This window comes from Elephas maximus, chromosome 12, assembly GCF_024166365.1.
Source record: "Elephas maximus indicus isolate mEleMax1 chromosome 12, mEleMax1 primary haplotype, whole genome shotgun sequence".
Taxonomy (NCBI): Eukaryota; Metazoa; Chordata; class Mammalia; order Proboscidea; family Elephantidae; genus Elephas; species Elephas maximus.
This window is the reverse complement of record NC_064830.1, coordinates 58,206,361-58,228,155: the sequence shown is the minus strand read 5'-3', so window position 1 is coordinate 58,228,155 and position 21,795 is coordinate 58,206,361. Positions and strand designations below refer to the sequence as shown.

At 55.0% G+C, this 21,795-nt stretch overlaps 1 long non-coding RNA gene across 1 annotated transcript in view; it reads right to left on the bottom strand.

Moving 5' to 3' along the window:
• Positions 1–16,880: 16,880 nt before the first annotated feature.
• Positions 16,881–21,795, bottom strand: part of LOC126086845 (uncharacterized) — a 31,168-nt gene continuing 26,253 nt past the window's right edge. Inside the window, exon 3 of the long non-coding RNA XR_007519608.1 lies at positions 16,881–17,122. This is a non-coding gene — a long non-coding RNA (uncharacterized LOC126086845). The remainder of the gene's footprint in view (positions 17,123–21,795) is intronic.

The following is a 21,795-nucleotide window of genomic DNA, read 5'->3' as shown; positions in this document are numbered from 1 at the left end:
GGCTCATCCTAAGTCAGCAGCCCCTGAGTCCCTGGGCCAAATTCAAACCCAGGTCTGTGATGACTCTGCTTCCTCTCCAGGGCTCTGGGTGGATCCCACCAAACCCTCCATGAAGTGTCCCTGGGAAGTCCAGGAAGAGGAGGGTCCCACTGATACCTCACTGGAGACAGAGCCCAGAGGGGAGAGACTGTGCCCCCCCCCCGCACCTGCCAGGCTGCTAGGTTCCTTGGGGAACCCCTCAGAGAGGCCCCAGAATGCAGGGGGCAGTGCTGATCCCCTCCAGAAGCCAGGGCTGGAGCAGGACCTCAGCCAGCACACAAGCAGACCCAGAGCCAGGCCAGCTTTCATTTCCACTGGGTGGGCTGCAAGGGTGCCACAGTCTGCTCAGCCTCCAGGTCCCAGTGGGCACCCGGCAGCACTCCCTTCAGGCAGCTGTCAGCACCTCAGAGCCTCATAGCCAATTCATTTGCACATTACCTATGTGAACCTCTTGACTGTTTCCTGGAGCATTTAGCTCGGCCATCTCCACTTCATTAGTGAGTGGCTGGACCCAGACATGCGGAGGCCAGGTGGCTGGCTGCTGCCTTGCAATGTGGGGCCAAGAGACTTGACCGTGGACCCCACTGCCCACCCACCCTGCACCTGTCCATGGCTTTCCAGCCTCCCCCTCTTGGGCACTCAGGCTGGGAAAGGGTCCTGACCACTGAGAAGTGACCACCAATGGCACCAAGTCCCTGGGAGTTCAAGTGGGCTGCTGATCGGATGTTGTCCCCTGCCCCCGACAGGACACTAGCTGATACCACCTAGAGAGCCCCAGGCATTTTCAAACCCACCCCTGTGGGGCGGCTGTGGATGTGATCTTTTTGTTATATATTTTTTATTATGCTTTAAGTGAAAGTTTACAGTTCAAGTCAGTTTCTCATACACAAATTTATACACACATTGTTATGTGACCCTAGTTGCTCTCCCTGTAATGTGATAGCACACTCTTGCTCTCCACCCTGTATTTCCAGTGTCCATTCAACCAGCTCCTGTCCCTTTTTGCTTTCTCATTTTGCCTTTGGAGAGGAGCTGCGCATTTAGTCTCATGTATCTACATGAGCTAAGAAGCACTCTTTTCATGAGATTATTTTATGTCTTATAGTCCAGCCTAATCTTTTTCTGAAGAGTTGGCTTCGGAAATGGTTTCAGTTCTGGGCTAACAGAGAGCCTGGGGCCATGTCTTCCAGGGTCCCTGCAGTCTCAGTCAAACCATTAAGTCTTGTCTTTTTACTAGAATTTGAGTTCTGCGCCCCATTTTTCTCCTGCTCCATCAGGGACTGTCTGTTTTGTTCCCTGTCTGGGTGGTCATTAGTGGTAGCTGGGCACCATTTAGTTCTTCTGGTCTCAAGTTGATGGAGTCTCTGGTTTATGTGGCCCTTTCTGTCTCTTGGGCTGACATTTTCCCTGTGTCTTTGGTGTTCTTCATTCTACTTTGCTCTAGGTGGGTTGGGACCAATTGATGTTGTGGATGTGATCTAGACAAGAACTCATCCATTCAGTGGGGCAGAGCTGTGATCTGAGGTAAAATGATTAAAGAGATCAAAGTGATAATAAAAGTCGTTATGTTAACATGAAAAAAGAACCCACAGGAGTGAATAACACCAAATAGAACCTTTAGATATGAAAAGTGTGGCTGTTAATATCAAAACCTCAGCCGATTAGTAGATTGTTGTTGTTAGGTGCTGTCGAGTTGGTTCTGACTCATAGTGACCCCATGTACAGCAGAATGAAACACTGCCTGGTCCTGCACCATCCTCACAATCATTGCTATGTTTGAGCCCATTGTTGCAGCCACTGTGTCAATCTATCTCATTAAGGGTCTTCCTCTTTTTCACTGATCCTCTACTTTACGAAGCATGATGTCCTTTTCCAGGAACTGGTCCTTCCTGACAACATGTCCAAAGTACGTGAGACAAAGTCTCGCCATGCCCACTTCCAAGGAGCATTCTGGCTGCACTTCTTCCAAGATAGATTTGTTCATTCTTCTGGCAGTCCATGGTACACTCAAAATTCTTCGCCAACATCGTAATTCAAAGGCATCAATTCTTCTTCGGTCTTCCTATTCATTGTCTATCTTTCCCATGCATATGAGGCAATTAAAAATACTATGGCTGGGGGTCAGGTGCACCTTAGCCTTCAAACTGACATCTTTAGTTTTCAGCACTTTAAAGGTCTTTTGCCGCAGACATGCCCAGTGCAATAAGTCGCTTGATTTCCACAGGCGTTGATTGTGGATCCAAGTAAAATGAAATCCTTGACAACTTCAATATTTTCTCCATTTATCATGATGTTGTGTATTGGTCCAGTTGTGACGATTTTTGTTTTCTTTATGTTGAGGCATAATCCACATTGAAGGCCGTAGTCTTTGGTCTTCATCAGTAAATGCTTCAAGTCCTCTTCACTTTCAGCAAGTAAGGTTGTGTTATCTGTGCATTGGAGTCTTCCTCTCATCCTGATGCTGCATACTTCTTCGTATGGTCCAGCTTCTTGGATTACTTGCTCAGTTTACAGATTAAATAAGTATGGTGAAAGGATATAACGCTGACCCACACTTTTTCTGATTTTAAATCACACGATACTCCACTGTTCTGTTTTAACGACTGCCTCTTGTTCTACGTAAAAGTTTCGTATGAGCACAATTAAGTGTTCTGGAATTCCCATTCTTCAAAATGTCCATAATTTGTTATGATCCACAGAATCAAATGCCTCTGCATAGTCAATAAAACACAGGTAAATGCCTTTCTGTTATTCTCTGCTTTTAGCCAAGATCTAGATTAACCCTTTGCCAACAAGTCGATTCTGACTCATAGCGGCCCTATAGAACAGAGTAGAACTGCCCCATAGAGTTTCCAAGGAGTGGCTGGTGGGTTTAAACTGCCGACCTTTTGGTTAGCAGCCTGAGCTCTTAGCCACTGCACCAGGGCTCCAAGATCTAGATTAGGCATGGCCAAAACAGGTGAGCATGTGAATAGGAAGACAGACCTGTGAAAACTCCCAGGTGAGGCCTCACAGCAGGAAAGCAGGTAAGAGACCTCAAGGATGAGCTGCAGAAAGATCCAAGCTCTCTTACTGAAGATACCTGCCAAGCCCTGAACAGAGTGCAGTGACAGCAAATTGAGACCTAGACCTAAACAGAGGGTAGGAGACTTCTGGAAGCCACACTCATCAGCAAACTCCACCCTCAGGAAATGTATCAAGGAGACTCATGGGACCCCCTTGCTGAGTAGTTGAAGCTGTAATAATTAGGTAATTCCCCTGCAGGTATAAAGCCGCCAGCCCAGCACAGCCCCTGCACAAGTCAAACCAAAAAACCAACCCCATTGCCATCTATTTGATTCCGACTCATGTGACCCCATGTGTTACAGAGTAGAACTACTCCATAGTGTTCTCTTAGCTGTGATTTTTATGGAAGCAGATCACCAGGCTTTTTTTCCCTGGAGCCGACATGTGGGTTCAAACTGCCAACCTTTTAATGAGTAGTCGAGTGTAAACCGTTTGTACCACTCAGGGATCTCTGCACAAGTCAGGGCTCCTCAAATTCCCAGGGCCTCCTGATGGATGCAAATGGGGTGAAAAGAACCTGGGGGAGAGGACTGAGGACCCCACACCAACCCGGGCCCCCCACCCCAGACTTGGGGATGGATGGGGGGCCCAAGGGCATGGTGGGATGTCCAGAATCAGCCTCCTCCCTCAGGGGCTCTGTCCTGCCCCCCTTAACACGGGGACGTGTTGTTGGGAAGTTGAGCCCAGAGGCAGGAGCCTGGGGGCTTCGGGCTTCAGTAGGACATGTGCAAAGTCACCCTAAACCTCTCCAGGCCCCGACTATAGCATCACGGAAACATTATGATAATTGGCTGAAAAGACAAATTACAGCATCAGCCAAGGACAGACCAGAGGCTGTCAACGCTCGAGGAGGAAAGCGGTGGGGGAGGTGCCAGACCACAGCTGCAGTGGGGAAAGAGGCGCAGAGAGGTCCCCAAACAGATATGTCCACTAGAACCACCCCCCGCCACCACCACCTCTCTGGGCATTCACAGCCCCATGGCCCCTTCCTCTACCCCCTCTTCCCCACTCAGGCCCTCTTCCCGGGCACCCTGAGCCCCTATCCTCTACTCTGATCTGCCTGAACCTCAGGCTGTGAATGACACCCAGGTGTCTCCCTCCCAACTCAGGTGAAGGGCACATTGCTCCCTCCCTGCCTGGACCCTCCCCCTGGGCAGTGAAGGGGGCAGCTGTGGGGGGACAAGAATGTGTGGGAAAGGGGAGAGAAGGGACCACCTCCCACCTCCCAGGGCCTCTGGGGAAAGGAAGCAGTCCCCCCCTCCACTGTACACTTAAGGAAACTGGGGCTCCCAGATGGAAACTGACCTCCTTGCTCACACTGCCAGGGGGTCCTCAAGGCATCATCCCCAGCTCCCAGGCCCCTCAATCACCTCGCCCTCAGCCACTGGCCTATCTCTGCCTCCCCTTCCAGACAATGACCCTGGAGACACTCAAGAGAGAGGCCTGAGCTAGACATCTGGGGCAGGGAGCAGAGTTCAGCTCCCTACCCCCAGCTCATCTCACTGAACGCTAACCACAGGCTTGGTGCAGTCTGGTGGTCTCTGGCGTCACCTGGTGGACATGGTGGTCACTGCATAATGTCAGGACAGAAGGAGAAGCAGGAGGCCAAAGGAGAAGAGGCCAGTGGGCCCCTCAACTGGCCACTCCAGGGGCATATGGCCACTGTAGCCTCTAGCCACACCCCTTCCTGGACCAGGGTCCTCGTGTTTCCCACGGACCCTACACCAGTACCAAGGACCAGGGGTTCTCAGAACAGGGGTCCTCAGACCTGGGTCCCACTAGCTCCAGCTCTGTGGCAGAGTGGTGCCAGAATTACCACCCTGCCTGTCCACTGTGCTGGAAACTTTCTGGACTGCTTTGCCTGGGGTCCAAGGCTGTTCCTTCTCCGGTAACTCAGGGACCCCTTGAGTGAGGACCTCTCTTCCAGTGGCTCCCCACAGCTCTCTTGCTGCCCGACAGCCCTCCCCGGGGAGCCCTTGTCTTGGGGACCGGTGAGGGCAGTCTAAGGAATACCTTGGGCTATGGGTGTTGGAGACAGCAGGAGAGCGTCCAGGGGGCTTCCATGACCAGCTCCCCCCACTCATGCTGGCCCTTCAGGGCAGGCGGAGGTGGTCAGCTGCTGGCTGCCCTATGCAGGGGCTCATGAGCAGGGCTAAGGGGTGCTGCATCCACATTGCAGCCTAGCCCCAGAACTTCCCACCCTGACTGCCCCTTGGTCCAAGCCACACCTGGGGGCGATTCACCAGGGCAAGGCAGCTGCCTGGACACCAGCTGCTGCGGCTTAGCCTCAGAAGTCGCCTTCTGGCACTTGAGACTGCTAGTGTGTCCATGGGGGCTCACCGCAGCACTGGGGATGCCCACCTACAGATGGGTGGGCAGGGAGAGGGGCACCAGTGCCCTGGGCCAGCCCCAGCCAAAGACCATGGAGGTCACACCCCAGCTCCCATGCCCATGAGTACCTCTGAAGCAAGTCTAGCCCCATCTTCCAGCATCTCCATGGGAGCTGAGCCCAGGTGACCAGACTCCCTTTCTGGAGCTGCCTGATGACTCAGATCCCTGTCTCAATGTCTGAGGTAGGCCCCTCCTGGCCCCCTTGTCCTTCTCAGCTCCCCTAAGCCCCTCCCCACCCAGGATGCTGAGGCAGCATTCAGAATGGTCCCTCTGATCACAATTTTTGAGAGGACCACATCATGCATGCTCCCCATCCCCCAGGCCAGCCTCCACGGCAACACCCAATTGGACAGTTAGGTCACTTGCCTTTTCATGGTCAATAAACACAGGTAAACATCTTTCTGGTATCCTTTACTTTTAGCCAAGATCCAGATTAAAAAAAAAAAAAAATTAGATGTGGCCAAAACAAGTGAGCAGGTGAACGGGAAGACAGACCTGAGGAAACCCCCAGATGAGGCCCCACAGCAGAAAAACATGTAAAAAATCTGAAGGATAAGCCGCAGGAAGACCCAAGCTCTCTTATAGAAGATAACTGCCAAGCCCCCAGTAGAGTGCAGTGACAGCAAATTGAGACCTAGACTTAAACAAAGAGGGCAGGAGATGTCGGGAACACCCACCACTGTCCTGGTGGTACAGTGGTTAAGCACTTGGCTACTAACTGAAAGGTTGGCAGTTCGAACCCACCAGCAGCTCCTCAGAAGAAAGATGTGGCAGTCTGCTTCCAAAAGATTTACAGCCTTGTAACTGGAGCAGTTCTATAGTATCCTACAGGGTCGCTGGGAGTTAGCTTGGACTAGATGGCAATTTTTTGTTTGTTTGTTTTAATCACTCAGAGCCAAGCCAGTGCTTGCCGCTGAGGGGTGCCTGTGCAATGCACAAATGGTCCTGGCACATCTGGCGCTGGCCCTGCTCTGCCACTTACACCTCGTGAGCCAGGCAGAGTGTCTTGTGCTCATGCTTAATGGTTGAGTTCCCCATGTTGGGATTTGTATCCGGGTTTCTGGATGACACCCCGAGTGCAGGGCCACCTGGCCAATCTCCCTGGCAAGGCAACAGCGCTACAGAAGCCACGTATGGAGTCTCTGCTTACAGCAGGAACGGTGGTGAACCCCAGGCCCCCCTCATCTTAGAGTCCTGTTGGGGGCCTGGCGGGATTTGGGGCTGAGGAGCCGGGCACAAGCTGTGTATTTGGACTTACAGCTCCCAGGCCTGTCCGCTGCTGTCTCATGCCATCCTGGGGCTCCCCCTTTGCAGACAAGGAACTGAGTCTCAGAGAGGAGGGGGCCAGGAAGACTGCATGGCTGGTGTGGGAGAGTCAGGTGGGAGCTGCCCCAGGCCAGGGCCTCTCAGACCCTCAGCTGCCTCCAGCAGAGGGAAGACCCAGGACAGGACAGTCCTGTGGCCGGGAAGAGCCTGGGCCATGGCCCAGACCCATGGGGACTATCTACCCCCTCCTGGTTTTGCCCAGGCATCCCAGCACCAGCCTAGCAGCCTATAGCTGCAGTAGCTGGCTGGATACTTTCCTGGTCTTCATGGACGCTGCTCAGCCCTCTGGGCACACCTGCTCTGGCAGCTGGTTCTGAATCCCCAAATCCCCACAGAGGGGCTGCCTGACACTGCGTTGGCCAGGCCAGCGTGTCCTTGGCCCAGCAGGCAGCCTGTCCTTTCCTGAACTGTTGTGGGGACTGGTGTCCCACTGAGAGCCACTGGAGGGTCCCCAGACATGCTTTCCAGGGAACAGAGTTCTGAAGGTGCTTGGACAAAGTCTGATGACCAGGTGGCAGAGGACAGAGGGAGGACAGGATGGCGTTGCTCGGGCTGGTCTAGCAGCCGACAGAGGGGCCTGGTCTCATCTGTCCTCTGGGCCACCATGATGGACCCTCAGAGCTGATGCATTGACTGTAGCCTGGGCGGGGGCTGGGAGGGAAGGGGGCCCAGACACTTCACTAGCCGCCATGGCTGGTGCCCAACTTCTGGCTGTGTTTGCCATGTTGTCCCTCCTTGGGGTCACTTGGGGGCCTCTTAACTAGAAGCCCCCTACCCCAGTGGTTCCCCACAGCCTGGGGTGACTCAGGGTCTTCAGGGCCCAGGCCAGGGAGCTGGGCATCGTCTGACAGCAACCCAGCCACGGGGACCCTCCCTGTGAGCAGTGCCATGGGCACCCCAGGAGGGGACAGCCCCAGGAAGCCACAGAGGCTCCTTGATCTCATCACTGGGGGCACCAGTGATGGGAAGGGCTCAGCTTGTGTTCCCAGAGGTGGGGGTGCTGGTGAGGGGGAAGGGGGCTAGGTGCTACAGTCTGCCCACTTTTCCCTTTCTTTGTTTCCTGGATGGCCACATTTGTGGCTGCTGTAACTGATCCTTAGCCTGGCCTGGAGTGTGGGCTCTCCTGGCCCCTGAGCCTCCAGCCCAGCTGTTGCCGGAGAGGCCATGTCTGTCCTCAGAACCAACAGCTGCAGGCTCCGAAGCCACCCCAGAGCAGGTGTGCCCCCAGGGCCCAGCCCAGCTGCCAAGGACTAGCCCAGGGGTGGAGGCCCCCTACCCTAGTCTCCGGGTCCTCCAGACCTGAGGGCAGCAGACCCCCCAGGACTAGCCAGTGGGCGAAGCCGGTTCTTCTCACCATGAGCCGGCACCAGGAATGGCTGATGCAGCACAGCAACACCCCCTGACTGAGGAGACCTGGCACAGGGATGGGGCCCAAGGTCCCCAGAGAAGGGGAGGCATGCCTGCCCTTGGCTGCCAAAGCTGAAGCAGCTGGCCACCCAGGCGGCAAAGGTGCCTCCACCTCCTCACAGCGCCATGCTCCTACGCTTTCTGCCCTTCCCCGTTCAGCCCAACCCTGCCTGGCACTGACCCTGCCCCATGCTCCCCTCCCTCAAGGCCTAGCCACTGGCATAGTTCTCGCTGGACCATCCACACACCTGTCTACTCTGTGTCCCTGCAGCTGGGGGAGACACCACAGAAGGGCCAGGAACACTTGTGCTGGCCAGTAGTGAACATTGGTCAGCTGGGCTGCCCCACCCTGCAGCCCCCTGTGCCCCATTGCTGGACTAGCTCAGCACCCTTGGTCAGGGCCTGCCTCTGCCCACATGGCTGGTGCCCACAAGGTGCTCAGCAGGCCCCCTCCAGGCACTCCACCAGCCCTCAGGCCCATCCCTGCCAGCTCCATGACCCTTGCCCTGGGCACAGCCTTGGCTGCCATTCCTGACTCCCATAGGTGCTGGCCCAGCTCAGGGAACCTCATGTCCCTTGAGTTACCAGTGTCACCATGGACAGTGCTGGGCTTTACTGAGGGGCTCAGGCATTAGGATTAAATCTGAATTGTCAGCTAAACTGTCATCCTGGGGGCAGACATCCTGGCTGGGACAGCCCTGCACAGGAGTTAACCATGGGCTATGATGCCGGCAGTCGGCCCTGGCGTGTCTGCAGCTCTTGGGGGTGGACACCGCTCCACACTCTGAGGACAGGAATCCCCAAGTGGACTCACATGGCATCCCCAGGGCTCCACAGGTGTGCACACTGGGGGACCAGTTTTCAATCAGCCTCCCGGGGCACAGGGCATGGGGCAAGAGTGAATTAGGGCCACACCAAGCTCCTAAGTGGGGCCCTCAGGGGACAGAATGGACAGCCAGCATGAAAGACCACAGACAGGAGCATGGAGGGCTGGGGCCAAAGAGACAGTGCTGAGGACCTTAGGGGAGCTGGGGCAGCCATGGTCAAGATCCCTCCCTTGCAAGGTGAGAGGCTAACAAAGGAGAGATGTCGGAGCCCCCGACACCCAGCTTCCCCCACCAACACCCGGGACCCCTGAGGGGCTGTCCCTCTCCAGAAAAGGAGCTCAGAGGGATGAGGAGTCAGGCTTGCCAGGAACATGCAGCCTCTCGGGGCATGAGCTCTGGGAAGGAGGGATGACCCGGGACACCTCTCAGGGACCACAGCAGGAGGCAGAGGCTGACTGTCCACTGTGGGTGTCCTGGGCTTGGACAGGTCACCTGAGGTTGCCTGGAGAAATGGGATGCCAAGGATTGTGAAGCCAAGTCACCAAGAGTGCAGGGTTCAATTGGTGATGTCTGCCACAGGCACTGCATTGAAAAATGGTACCACATGTGTTGAGTGCAACTAGTGATGTCTGCATGGGTGCCGCATTAAGAAGTGATGTCATGTGTGTTGAATGTGGTTAGTGATACCTGCACAGGTGCTGCACTGGGAAGTGGTATCATGTGTGTCCAGCGTTTGCCATTCCTGGCCAAGAGGTAGAAGGGTGAGCCAGGCTACCTCTAAATATCACCCCACTAACTCCAGCCTATGAGGGCACGGGGACCTAAGAACAGGGTCCCAGTCTACTCAGGGAGCAATTTCTTCGAGGACAACTGTAGGCATTCAGCTCTGAGTGGGCTGCATAGCAGTTGGGTCTCCAATACCCTGGGGACCAAGGCCACCTCTCTTTTCCAGGATACCCAGAGGACTCTGTGGTCTGGCAGGCGAGAGGAGGTGGAAGCAGCCACCCCAGCTTCCGTGGCCCAGTGCTCACCTCCCCTACAGCGGGAGGCCTAGGCCAGAAGTGAAAAATCAGGGCAGACACACCCCCAGGCCCCTGAGCCTGGCCACCCCGTTACAGTCCAGTATCAGTTACTACTGTTCGCCTCAGCAGCTCCACGGACGTGGCTCATTCTTCCCGCCTGTGTCCCTGCACCAAATCCGTCAGCTGCTGCCCCCCAAGGACAGGTACCTCCTCTCACCAGGGCAGCAAGACCAGGGCCGGCAAGGTGGCTCATGGGCTTCAGCATGTGACTTATCCAGGCTTTTGTTTCTTCCCAGAATCTTCAAACACCTGATCATTTTATGACAACCGCACGGGTCTGCAAAAACCGTTTTCTTTTCCCATCTCTGGAACTGCTGTCTCCCTAAAGACCTGAGTGGGGGATGTTTGTTTTATCACTTCTCTGTGCAGGAGTTTAATAATTCAACGGCAGATTGAGTGGCTCTGTGTGGAGCCACTTGTTTCCGCATTTCTCTTTTCTTTTCCAGACCCCCACAGGTCTGTGCTGGCTGGCCACATATCAGTTTCCTTCAAAAGAAGTGGTTTTGCTATTAAGATCAGCATTATGGCTAAATTATTCTACCATCCTCATTGGTGGGCCCAGCTGCCTGGAGCCAGTGGCTGCTCCATGAGGCTTCTTGGTGCACCAGCAATCAGCCCAAAATGCTTGCCCAAATCCTCCCACCAGGGCATGTGGGGGGAGCAAGCCTGGACCATTCCATTGACCCCTTGGGCAGGTCTCACCCCCAGGTCAGCGTGTCCATCATCTCAAGGGAGTCTCTGCTAAGGTCAGGCCTGGCACCCACAGAAAGACTAAAGAAGAGTGAGCACGCATTAAGCACCTACTGTGTGCCACCCAAGACTCCCCTGGTCTCTGAGCTTGACAATCATGACTGTCCCCTTTTGGTGGGGTTGAGTCTGTGAGGGGACGTTCATTTAACAACCCCCTGGAGAGACTCCCCCACCCTGGACGCTGGTCAGAGCCGCTCGAACATGTGCTCATGTTCTCTGTGCAGTGGCCTGCAGAGCAAGTGTAATTCTCATCCCCATTGCTCAGAAGAGGAGACCAAGGCCCAGAGACTGGACACCTTGTCCCAAGGCCCATGGTGGGTGGGTGTTGACTCGCTCCTTCCAGCCCCACCTGCTCCTTCTGCAGGCCCTGGTTCCTCCAGCCCAGCATGGGGAGACCCTGCTGCCCTCCCACCCGCCCTCCCATGGAGCCCCCCGACACTGTCTCCAAGGCAGGCATCCGAGCAGAGTCTGGCCACCTCCAAGTCTGGCTCCAGGCAGGCCCTGCCCCTCCCCGGCCATGTGGCTTTGGGCTACCCCTCACCCCCGCCTCATTTCCTCCTTACAGGATGGGAAGCTGGGGGGCCCAAGTGATCATGATGTCCTGGAAGGAGGATGTGGCAGGGTAGGTGGTGCCCCCGAGTGACCCCAGTGAGGGACAATATGGCTAACACAGCCAGATGTTGGGCACCAGCCATGGTGGCTACTGGTGTTTCTGAGCCCCCTTCCCTCCCAGCCCCTGTCCACAGGGTGGGGGACAGCTTCTCTCAGGCAGGGTCTCAGCGTCTCCTCCTCTCCTGCCCGCTCAGCCCCCTCCGGACAGCACCAAGCCTGGCCTGGGACTCTCCCCCTCCCCGAGGTCCCTGAAGGCTGAGGAGATGCTCAGCAACCCCTGGTGGGGAACCACACCCAGGACCTGGCCCCACAGGGGCAGTCACGGCAGAGGCCAAGGAGAGCTGGGGTTTACTGGGTGATGTGATGGGGCTGCCCCTGACCCAGCTGCTTACTGCTCGTTAAGATCGCAGAGGCTACAGCCTATCCACCAGCACCTCCAACACCAAGCCCCATGGGGACCGATGACAGAGATAGATGGCCCAGACAGGAGCCCTCCGGGGCTTTGGAGTCTCCACCAGTAACAGGCACCTCCCCCCCGCCACCCCCGCCGCCACCCCAGCCACCTGGCCTGTATCTGGGGCCGGCTGTGGACCCTGAGGGCCCCATGCAAAATGAGAGCTCGGCTGAGACAAAGTAGATGGAGGTTACCAGGGGCTGGGAAAGGAGAGGAAGAGGGAAATAAAAATGTACAAAAACAAACTTAAATGTGGACACATACATTTTTTAAAGTTATATTTAAAAGCTGCACTACGGCTTTTGCCATTTATAACGCCCCACATATTTCAGAATGCATGTCTTAAGGAGGCCCTGGTGGTGCATATGGTGAACGTGCTCGGCCGCTAACTGAAAGGTTGGAAGTTCGAGTCCACTCAGGGTCTCCTCAGAAGAAAGTCCTGGCAATCTGGTTCCAAAAAATCAGACAGTGAGAACCGTATGTAGCACAGTTCTACTCTGACCACATGGGGTCACCACGAGTTGGTGTCAACTTGATGGCAACTGGTTGGTTTTTTGTTTTTTGTCTTAAGGCATCTGAAACGACTGGGATATCTCACGTCTCATTTGGGGCATTCATTTGGCTTACCTGAACATGGTCCCGGTTATGGCTGGATCTCTTGTGCCTGGGTGTTAAACTGGGCATAAATGTTGTGGTTGCTGCTGGCTGTCGCAGAGATGCCCTGTTTCATGGTGACCCTGTGCACAAGAGGAGGAAACACTGCCCAGTCCTGTACCCTCCCCATGATGGGTTGGGGATTCGACCATTGTAATCCATCGGGTTTTCATTGGCTGATCTTCAGAATTAGATGGCCAGGCCTCTCTTCCTAGCCTGTGTTAGTCCGGAAGGTCCGCTGAAACCTACTCAGCATCACAGCAACAAACAGGCTTCCACTGACCGATGGGTGGTGGCTGCACATGAGGTGTATTGGCCGGGAATTAAACCTGGGTCTCCTGCGTGCAAGGTGGAGAGACCTACCACTGAACCACCACTGCCCTCTAGGCATAAATAAAAAGCTAGAAAAAAAAAAAAAATACAACCATTTAAATGCTGGTGGTGAAGGGAGGGCCTGGGTGAGATACAGCCTGGCACACAAATACTGGGGATCCTGTAAGAAACAAACAACAAAACCAGGTGCCGTCAGGTTGACTCCGACTCATGGCAACCCCACGTGCGTCAGGGTAGAACTGTGCTGCACAGGGTTTTCAGTGGCTGATGTTTTGGAAGTAGGCTGCCAGACCTTTCTTCCAAGGTGCCTCTGGGTGGACTCAAACCTCCAACCTTTTGGTTAGTATTTAAGCACTCAACTGTTTGCACCACCCAGGGGCTATGGTGGTCCTGTAGGGAAAGCAGGAAAAAAAAAGAAGAGAAAATAAAAAATGAACACATGGGCCCTTGCCCAGGGATGATGGAGAATTCCAAGACAGCCACAGCAGAGCTTTGAATAAACGCAGGTCCTTGGGAGGGGGCCCTGGGTGCCTGCCTGAAGCTGGCCCCTCCTGGATCCCCTCAGAGGGCCAGGGTCTCCACCTCGGAGTGGGCACGTGTCCCCAGGTCTGTGGGGCTCCTGAGCTCCCTGCCCCATGTCTCCTGCTGGGCTGGCTGGAGGGGAGAACCACCCTGACACGCTGCCCAACCCCAGCAGACCCCCAGGGTATAGGGCTTGGGGGCCCCCCTCTGCCCATTGCTTGGCCCACCGCCAGTGCCCACCAGCCGATTTCACTCCTAATTTCCTCCCTCATGTGTGAAGGTAGCCACACTGAGGTTCTGGAGGAAATTCTCAGCTTTGCTCTGGGTGATGGGGAGCTACCCCAGCTGCTGCTGATGGGGCCCAGGGCTGGCTTGGGCACCATATCCAGGGTGGGGTGGTAGGGCAGGGCAGCTCCCCAGGGACCCCTAGCTAGGGGAACAGCACTTCAAGTTCAAGAATTCTCTCCCCAACTGGGTCTGCATTACTGTCCTGGGGTGGGGGCCCCAGGTGAGGGGCTGTGCTGTGTCTCCTCCTAGGACCTCAGCCTGCCCCACCGCTGGGCTGGAACACCACCCCCTAATCGCTGTCACTGTCCCCAGAGTAGGGTCCAGTTCCCCTACCCCCTTACCAGGAAGTCCCCCCGACTCATTACCCCACTGTACTTGGCATCTTGCACCCGCACTAGCAGACGCACCAGGGGCTGAGGGGGGCACAGTGGGATCCTGAGCCCCAGGAAGGCTGTGGGCTTCCCTGGCTGCCCCTGGAGTGGTCTGGGGCGGGGGTGGGGGGGTGGTGGGTAGCTATGAGGACAGAGACAAAGATGGAGATCCCAAGTAGGGCCTCAGGGTCAGGTGTGGGGGCTAGTGACCAACGCAGGCTGAGGCTGGGAGGGGGTAGACGCCTGCTCAGAGCTCCCCAACAGGCTCAGTCTCCCACAGAATGAGGATGTCTTCACAGGCTGCTCTGCAGCCATGGCCCCTGCCTGTTCAGGACACACTGACTCCAGGAGCCAGATCTTGTCCCTAAGTCTTCGCTGGGGTGGGGCTGGGGGGCTGCTTGGGTGGCCCTACAGTGAGGGGAGCTCTCTGTCTGTGCCAGGCCCAGGGGGACTGCAATGCCCCTCAGTGGCAGGCGTGGGTGCTGCTGTAGAACAAAATCAGAGACATGAAGGGGAAGGGAAGAGGGCTCACCCACCATAAGCCCTGAGACCCCTGAGTACTCCATGCCCCCACCCAGGATCCACTCAAGGCCCTGAAGGCCCATGAGGCAAGTAACAGAAATACCTAAGTGAAAAACGCAATCCAGAACCTGCAGGAATAACTTCAGGCACGGCTGGATCCAGCTGCTCCCTCCTCATGTCTGGTCCACTGCTCAGCACGGTTTCTTTGTGCTTTCACTCTCCTACAGGGAGTAGCCTCCTGTATGGTTCTTCAGCTTGAGATCCTTGGGGACGAGAGATTCTGCCCCTCCTTTGTCCCTCTTTTGCCTGTGGGGTCCTATCCACATATCGTGGATACCCCTTCATGCACCCTAAGGAGCCCAGGTGGCCAGGGGAAGTGGGCCTCCTTTCCCATGCACCTTGGCATTGAAAAGCCAACCCCACAGGCTGCCAGCCACTGGCCTGGAGTCATGATATCTTGGCCAGAGCTGCCTGGGTCTTTCTGGGGTGACCACCCAGGTGTTTGCCAAGGACAGCCAGGCAGCTCCTCTACAGCCCCTCAGCACAGGGACGCCTGGCACACAGGGCCTGTATTCTGGGCTGCACAGTCCAGGCCTTCCGAGGACCCTATGTGGGGACTTTCCCAGCCCTCCCCCGACACAGTGTCCTTGGGGCAGGGGCAAGTAGGCTCCTTAGAGATCCCCCAAATGGAACGTGTCCAGGGGGCCATCCCCATCTTCTCTGAGCACCTGGGAGCAGGACAGAGCCTGGGATGGCTCTTTCATCTCCAGGGAGTGTCCTGCCATCCTGGGAACCCCAGCCCCGCGCCCCACTGTGATAGTGAGCAGGGTCTACTAGTCCTGGCTCAGGCTGCTGGAAAACCTCCCCAGGAAAGGCCAGCCCCTGCCTTGAGGCTTGTATCCTGGATAGCCACCCCCAGACAGGCAGACCACCCTTTGGCCAGAGGTGGGCAGGGGCAGAAGCCATGCAGAATGGGTGGGCACAGCAGTTCACCTCTTTGTGGCCTGGGTGGGTTCAGCTAGCCCATCCAACTCCGTGCTGCCCAGCCAGGGCAGCCGCGACACAACGGAGCTCTGAGCCCGGGAGGCAATTCCCGGCTGCCCGTCACCTGAGACAAGAGCCCCATTGTGCTCTATGGCTGTGGGCAGCAGGTGGCCAGCCGGTCCCACACGAGAGGCCCTGCTGCCAGCCATGCAAGCGGAGGAGGGTACTTCGGGCACCTCGGGGTGGGGGGCACTAGTGGGTGGGCTAGGGCACAGTCCACAGAGCCGGGCCAGGAATAAAGGCGCCTATTCTCCAGCCCGGCCCCACCTAGTTGGCCAAGATTGGGGCTGCAGCCTGGACATGTGGCCAGGGAGTGCCCTCCCCGCCACAGACCGCAGGCCAGCCTGGCCCCACCCAGAAGACAGTGTCAGTTCTGCGGGTTGGGAATGGAGGGCTGATTCTGAGCTGAGCAATCCAGGCAGACTTCCTGGAGGTGGTGAGTGGTGGGCTGGGGCAGTAGTGTGGCCCAGGAACTGGGTGGGGCTTGGAGAGCCCAGCACAGGAGGGAAGTCCCCCAGGAGCTGAGCGGGACAGCAGGTAGCTCCGAGCACTGCTTAAGGGGATGGTCACAACTGCCCTGCCGGGACATGACAGGAGGCCTTACAGCACTCCTGGAGAGCTGAGCACAGCCAGCCAGGGGAACCTTCTCCCCGACCCCCATTTTGCTGAGCACGGGCTGGCCAACAGACTGGCACTATGCTGGAGCCATAGTGAGGGTGAGGCTTGGGGTCACCTGCAGCCTGGACGGTGAATGGCCTTCTCTGAGCCTTGGTTTCCCCATCTGTAGAAATGCCCCACAGGTGGCTGAGGATGAGCTGAGCTTGCATATGGAAGGGGCCTGGCCTAGTCAGCGTCCCAGCCTCCCAGAGGTGACCCTCCCGCATGAGCTGGTCAAAGCCACCCGTCTTCTGGCAGCTGGGGGGGAGGCCATGAGGGGGACCTTGGCCTGCCCTGCCCGCCTTCCCTGGCTCCCAACATGCTCCTCTCCTGCTGGGCATAGTGCCTGCCTGTGTCTCAAGCCACCACACCTCGAGGGGAAGTGTGACGGTGGCCCTGGGCCAGGCCCCTGGGCAGACTGCTGCAGCCAAGCGGGAGACCCCCAGCAAGGGGGAACACACACAGTGACCGATGCCAAGCCTCCTTTCCTTGGACAGCTGGAGCTGGCCAGGGCACTGCTTGGCAGATGGTCGGATGGGGCTTTGGCACTGGGTTTCACCCCAGCTCACTGCTGGCCCCAGTGAGTGGAGGGTGGGCATCAGTACCCAGCGCCTGTCCCCTCTGGGCTGGGGGCTAGCAGGCCTGGCCTCTGAAGTACTCACCACAGGCCTCGGCTGCTGGTCTTGGGGCAGTTGTTCTTCAGAACAAGAGGCTTCAAGCTAAAGCCGTTGTCATGCACAGGATGTGACAGAAATGAAACACACCAACAGTTGGTCCCTGCAGCAGGGTTGGAGTCAAAATAAAACCTGGCCCAGGACTCCCTGGGGACCCTGTGGGGGAGGGTGTGTGTCCCCTTGGTGTCCTTGGCCTCCACCAAAGCCATAGAGGCCACGGGAGGGGGAGTCCCCAAAGACCAGCACTCCAAAGGCCCCAGCAGTCCCCTGCCCTATCCCTGTGGAGGCTCCACAAGGCAGCCTTGGGGGCTGAGCCCTACTGGCCCCATTTCTCCAGAGGAGAAAATCAAGGCTGATGAACAGGCCAGAGGCCTCTGAACTAGCTCTGCAGGGCCAGCACTTGGATGCCCTTCCTGGATCAGGCTCCACGGTGGCTGTCCCTCCAAGGAGACACACCTGGGGCTTCATTCTCCTGGACAGGGGCTCCCTACGCCGGTGCCCTCCAACAGTGCCTGGGGCCAGGGTCTCCGCAGCGCACTGCTTACCACCGGTGGGAAAGGTAGAGAGCACCTGGTTCTGGAAGGACAATCCCACCTGGTGCCTTTTTCTCCTGGCATCTTGGACCAGCCACAGGCCCCCTGCCTGGCCCGCCTACCCCACCAGCCGGGGCCCAAGCCTGAGGAGGTCACCCAGGTCTGCCTGCTGCTCTGAGGGCCAGGCTCCAGCATAGTGCCAGTCTGTTGGCCAGCCCGTGCTCAACAAAATGGGGGTCGGGGAGAAGGTTCCCCTGACTGGCTGCACTCAGCCAACTGTGAAATACATGCCCTGACCAGCACTCAGAGAACAGCGGTGACTGGAAACAGGAACCAGGCTGGCCAGGTGAGGGCTCCTTCCTCCCTCCTTGTAGAGCAAGCTCAGCCACCTCCTTCAGGAAGCCCTACACCCTCCTGCTGTTGTGGCTCACAGCAAAGAGCTAGACCAGGGAAGGTGGAATGAGAACTGGGGTCTGGAGCCACCCACCCCCACCTCAGCTCTTCAGGCCTGAGTGAGAAGGTCCTGACCACCCCCACATCCTGGTGTCTGAGTAACCCAAGACCAAGGTCCCCATCCTCGGGATGACCAGGGCGGGGGTCCTCATTCACAGGACAAGCACACGTGTTAGTGTGTGTGTGTGTATATTATGCATGAGTATGTGTGTATGTATGTGCATCTGTGTGTGTGTGTGTGTGTGAGTGTGTGTCTGTGTATGTCTGTGTGTCTGAATCTGTGTGTGCATGTATGTGATGAATATTGCCCCCAGGAAACCCCCATGGGACTCCTGCCTCTGGGGGTGATGTGTAACCCCCACCCCTGGCCCTGCCTTCCCAGGCCCCAGCAGGCTGGCCGGGGGGCTTGGTGGTATGGGAACAGGAGTGCGGGAGGGGTGGGATGCCTTGGAGCCAGGAGGGTCCCAGGAGGGGATGGAGGGGGTGCAGAGCCTGTGGTCGCCTAGCATCTGTTGAGGGGGTATGTGGGCACATGGCACAAATTGATTCTCCCCAATTTATTCCTGGGCCAATCTGGAGCCAGATCAGATGTGGAGTTCCACAGCTGCTGAACAAGTCAGAGTTCATGCCATGCAAGGCCCCCCCTCACCGCTTCCCCCCAGTGCCTGACCCCAGGAACCCACTTTCAGCCAGAACCTGGTTACAGCAGCCTGGTGCCACCCCATCCCAAGGGTGTGCGAGGACAGGAAGGTCTCCCCATGGAGACCCAAAGGTTAGGAGACAGCCTGATGCTGCCCCCGGAGGCTTGACATTATTAGGGTACAACAAAGCCTCCCCAAGTTCCGAGGGTATGAGGGTCAGCCTGATGGCCCCCTGAAGACCAAGGGCACCCCCTGGACCCTAGCAAGGAGACTTGGTTGCCTACTGCCCCCCTGCCCAGGAGAAGAGCTGTGGGGTTCAAGTGGCCACGTGTGGAAAGGCACAAGGAACACAGGATGGCTCAGCAACGTGGCTGCCCTTTCCACTCTGCTTGGGCTTTCTACTTCGTGGGGTCAACCGCTCCTGCACACTCCCCCCACCATCCTCTCTGCTGTATCTGCCACTCCTGCCACAGGACCTTTGCCCTTGCTCTTCCTGGGACTTCTTCATCCCAGATCTTTGAATGTGGGCTCTCTTAGCCATCACATCCAGACACAAAGGCCACCTCCTTCAAGAAGTCCTCCCTGACCAGCTACTGTGCCCACCCTGTGTTACTTTCTTCATAGCACTTGTACCTCACAGAAGTGACTTTTTCTGTGTATTCGTTTCTTTTTTGTCCCTCTCTGCCTTCTAGACCTCAAGCTGTATTCACAGTTGGTCCCCAAAGCTCAGCCCAGCACCTGACACTCAGGAAGTATCAAACACACCTGTGCCGAGTGAATCAACTAACAAACCACCATCAGAATCCCCAGCTAAAACTGAAAACAGAGATCCAGCCACTTGGTTACATGATCCCCCAACATCTGGTGCACAATTCTCCACTGAATTAGCCAGCTGTTATAGAGTCACCCATAACCAGGCTGATTAAATTCATTTTTGTAGGTTGATTTGAGTTGATGGAACAAAACAGAGTTCAGGAACAGACCCCGCCTCTACAGGAACTGAGCGTACTGAAAATCAGTGAAAAAAAAAAAAAGAATGGATTATACATTAACTGCTGTGGGACAACTGTCCATCAATTAGATGTACAGTCAGATCCCTACCTCACACCACACATAGACATAAATTCCAAATGGATTGAAGACATTAATTAAAAAAAAAATTTCTTTCTCAGTGCTCAAAGAAAATGAAAGATAACATTTTAATAAACTTGTGGAAAGGGGAATCTTTTTTTTAATCTGTATTATTTATTTATGCATTTAGTTGTCAATATAGGTACATAGTAAAAAATTCTAAGAATACTACAGGGAATAAAGTAAAAAATAAATCTCTCTCCCAGATGCCCACTTCAGGAGCAATCACTCCTGTCAGTTACTTGTATATCCCCCACAGGTATTTTATGCATTTACAAATACATATGCATGAGGATCCTGAAGGAAACAAAACAAAAGCACACTATACACACAGTTCTGCACCTTTTTTTTTCCACTGAATATATTTTGCAGCTCTAAGAAAAACCCTGGCCAACTGACTGGAAGAGATCCATATTTATGCCTATTCCCAAGAAAGGTGATCCAACCGAATGTGGAAATTATAGAACAGTATCATTAATATCACACGCAAGCAAAATTTTGCTGAAGATCATTCAAAAATGGCTGCAGCAGTATATTGATAGAGAAATGCCAGAAATTCAGGCTGGTTTCAGAAGAGGATGTGGAACCAGGGATATCATTGTTGATGTCAGATGGATCCTGGCTGAAAGCAGAGAATACCAGAAGGATGTTTACCTGTGTTTTATTGAGTATGCAAAGGGATTCGACTGTGTGGATCATAACGAATTATGGATAACGTTTCAAAGAATGCGAATTCCAGAACACTTAATTGTGCTCATGAGGAACCTTTACATAGATAGAGAGGTAGTTGTTCGGACAGAACAAGGGGATACTGATTGGTTTAAAGTCAGGAAAGGTGTGCATCAGGGTTATATCCTTTCACCATAGCTGTTCAATCTGTATGCTGAGCAAATAATCTGAGAAGCTGGAGTATATGAAGAAGAACGGGGCATCAGGATTGGAGGGAGACTCATTAACAACCTGCATTATGCAGATGACACAACCTTGCTTGCTGAAAGTGAAGAGGACTTGAAGCACTTACTAATGAAGATCAAAGACCACAGCCTTCAGTATGGATTGCACCTCAACATAAAGAAAACAAAAATCCTCACAACTGGACCAATGAGCAACATCATGATCAACCGAGAAAAGATTGAAGTTGTCAAGGGTTTCATTTTACTTGGATCCACAACCAACAGCCATGGAAGCAGCAGTCAAGAAATCAAAAGACGCATTGCATTGGGTAAATCTGCTGCAAAGGACCTCTTCAAAGTGTTGAAGAGCAAAAATGTCACCCTGAAGACTAAGGTGCGCCTGACCCAAGCCATGGTATTTTCAATCACATCATACGCGTGTGAAAGCTGGACAATGAATAAGGAAGACTGAAGAAGAGTTGATGCCTTTGAATTGTGGTGTTGGCAAAGAATATTGAATATACCATGGACTGCCAAAAGAACGAACAAGTCTGTCTTGGAAGAGGTGCAGCCAGAATGCTCCTTAGAGGCAAGGGTGGCGAGACTGCATCTTACATACTTCGGAGATGTTGTCAGGAGGGATGAGTCCCTGGAGAAGGACATCATGCTTGGCAGAGTACAGGGTCAGCGGAAAAGAGGAAGACCTTCAACGAGGTGGATTGACACAGTGGCTGCAACAATAAGCTCGAGCATAACAACGATTGTAAGGATGGCACAGGACCGGGCAGTGTTTCGTTCTGTTGTGCATAGTGTTGCTATGAGTCAGAACCGACTCGATGGCACCTAACAATGATAACAAGAAAACCAAAATCTGTTGCTGTCGAGTCAATTCCAACTCATAGCGACCGTGTAGGGCAGAGTAGAACTGTCTCATAGGGTTTCCAAGGCTGGAATCTTTACAGAAGCAGACTGTCACATCTTTCTCCCCTGGAGCGGCTGGTGGGTTCGAACCCCAGGCCTTTCGGTTAGCAGCTAAGTGCTGCTTAACCACTGCACCACCAGGGCTCATTTTTGCATCTTTTTCTTTTTTTTTTTAGTTTTTTTTGTTGTTGTGCTCTAAGTGAA